The sequence below is a fragment of the Cebus imitator genome, unplaced genomic scaffold (genome assembly GCF_001604975.1).
Source record: "Cebus imitator isolate Cc_AM_T3 unplaced genomic scaffold, Cebus_imitator-1.0 Scaffold205, whole genome shotgun sequence".
Lineage (NCBI taxonomy): Eukaryota > Metazoa > Chordata > Mammalia > Primates > Cebidae > Cebus > Cebus imitator.
This window is the reverse complement of record NW_016107520.1, coordinates 531,359-534,194: the sequence shown is the minus strand read 5'-3', so window position 1 is coordinate 534,194 and position 2,836 is coordinate 531,359. Positions and strand designations below refer to the sequence as shown.

Here is a 2,836-nt window from a genome sequence, read left to right as displayed (position 1 = left end):
GGATTACAGGCTTGAGCCACCGCGCCTGGCCAATTTTTGTATTTTTAGTAGAGAAAAGGTTTCACCATCTTGGTCAGGGTGGTGGTCTCAAACTCCTGACCTCAGGTGATCCACCTGCCTTGGTCTCCTAAAGTACTGGGATACAGGTGTGAGCCACTGGCCTTGGTTTTGTTTAATGCTAGTTAAAATTTTCTGCAAAATGTTTGCTGAGGAGAAAAAAAATAGAATTTGACTCTAAGCGTTTTCTCTTTTAATACATACTATTTCCCAGGCTGTAGTTTGTGTTTTGGCAACACATTGAATCAAGGCATTGATTTAAACATGGAATGTATGCTGTTTTTTATCAGGGCCATTTTTGGACATAATTTCATGGATTTTGTTTTTCAGAATATTAAAAATATGTTAAAAATCTTTTTTTGGTTTGTACATGTTAGAAGCAGAAAGCCAGACATGGAATTAGAAGTTGCATAGAAGCAAATGCATTCCATCGAGATTTTATGTGTTTATTAGGCCTGTATAATCAGCTATGAAATCAACATGGATCAATTTAGTACTCAGTTCAATGCTTACTTCTTAGCAAGTTAACTCAGTTAACTTAGCATGGGTGCTAATAATCAACATTTGAGTTCAATGCTGTAGATGGCATGGTTTGAATAATTTTGCATTAAAAAATCTGTGACTTATGGCTGGGCATGGTGGCTCATGCCTGTAATTGCAGCACTTTGGGGTGTTGAGGTGGGTGGATCACTTGAGGTCAAGACCAGCCTGGCCAACATGGTGAAACCTTGTCTCTACTAAAAATACAAAAATAGCTGGACGTGGTGGTGCATGCCTGTAATCCCAGCTACTTGGGAGGCTTGAGGCAAGAGAATCGCTTGACTTGCTTGAAGTGGGTGTAGGTCAAGATCATGTCCTGGTACTCCAGAGTGAAACTCTGTCTCAAAGAAAAAAAATAATCTGTTGCTTCTAAACCAGTAGAGCTGGAAACTTGTGCTTTAATCATAAGGGGGAAGATTTTGGGGTATGAATAGCTTAATATAAATTTATTTAGTCATTCGTCTATTACTTATTGAGCATCTACTGTGGATTACACAGTGTTTCAGGCAGAGATACAGCAATTAGCAAGGTCTGATGAGACCTTCGTTCTTATTGAACTCACATTATTATGGGAGTATTTGAAGGGATGGATAATAGATTACAAACAACTAAATAACCAAATAAAATAACTCAGCAAGCATGTAATGAAGATAAAGGTAATGGGATAAACAAAGGTAATTAAGGTAATGGGAACTGGTGGTGTGCCTGAAAGTTTAAAAGGGGTGTGCCCTTAGGCCTCTTTCAGGAGGAGACATTTGAGGAAACTCCAAAGATGAGAAAGAGGCCATGTAACAATCTATGGGAAGAGTGAGTCAGCCAACAGAACTGCAAGTGCAAAGACCTCATAGTGAACCAAAACTAACCTGTTCAATTAGAAAGAAGGCCTCTTGGGGTGGAGATTTGAGCTAGGCAGTGGTTCAAATCTAGAAACTCAGATATTTGTGGAGGTTTTCTAGTTTATATACCTCTGTTTAAGGGTAATGTGTATGTGAGAATATATTCTTTTCAATTTTGAATCTAGATGAAAACAATCTCATGTTTTTCCTTCAGTAGATATTGAGTGCCTGTTATATGTGAAGCATGTTTTAGATGCTAGAAAAACATGTTAGATGCCAAAACAAAACAGAAATTTGTGTGTTCCTGGAGCTTACATACCAGAGATACATTAGAAGGCAGTGACACTTTTAATCTTATAAAATCTTTGAAAGATTAATTGATACAACTAAGAATGCTGAATTCTCAACTCTGGGGGCAGATGGAGGAGTGGTGGATGGCGAGGGCTATGTCTACAGGTGTTTGATAGAAACCTTAATGAGAGTGTGTAGTAGTCCTCAGGTGTGGTGGAGAGGAAACCACTTAGGAATCAATATGATATGCCCTAGACTCTCAAGCCTGTCCAAACTGCCTTATACTGTTGTTGTTTTCTTTTAGACTTTTAGCATCCTGAAGTTACGGTTTTTAGTTTCTGTCTAGTGATAAGTAGAAAAGAGGGATGAGGAAACCGCTTCACTGGCCCGACCAGAAACAGAAACTGAGAACCCATGACTGGATTCTCTCCCTTCGACCCCATGGTTAGAGTAAGGTGTTTTTAGAATGCAAGAATGCTGTATTTAATGTTTTGGCAGTGTAGCAAACTTGGATTAGCCATGAGAAATAATTTGTATTTTGGAAATTATATTGAAACATTTTGGGAGTAATACTAACTTCCTTACATGACTGGCTTTATTTGCTCCTGTGGCAATCAGGAATTGGATTCAAATATAGTTAATCGAGGCACTGGTTATCTCAGTGGTGTTTGTTCTTTACTATTTTGTAGTTTTTCTTCTATATTTCCTTGTTCACCTGTCTCTTTTTAAAATGTTTAAATTTTTATTATATAAATTTTGAGACAGGGTCTCACTCTCTTGTCCAGGTTAGAGTACAGGGATGCAGTCATGGCTCACTGCCGCTCAAGTGATCCTGCCACCTCAACCTTCCGAGTAGCTGGTACCACAAGCACATGCCACTACACCTGGGTAATTTTTATTTTTTGTGGAGACAGGGTCTCATGATGTTTCCCAGGCTACTCTCAAACTCCTGGGCACAAGTAGTCCATCTGCCCTGGTCCCTGAAAGTGTTGGGATTACAGGTGTGAACTATTGCATTCAGTCTCACCTGTCTCTTGATGAGTGATAATGGTCTAATGGCATCTAACATATAATTGCTGTGATCCATTATTTTTGACTTAACGTTTGGGTAA

At 38.9% G+C, this 2,836-nt stretch overlaps 1 protein-coding gene across 3 annotated transcripts in view; it reads left to right on the top strand.

Moving 5' to 3' along the window:
- WDR70 (WD repeat domain 70) overlaps positions 1–2,836 on the top strand; it is a 329,425-nt gene that overhangs the window by 17,092 nt on the left and 309,497 nt on the right. The gene's annotated exons all lie outside the window — the stretch shown is intronic.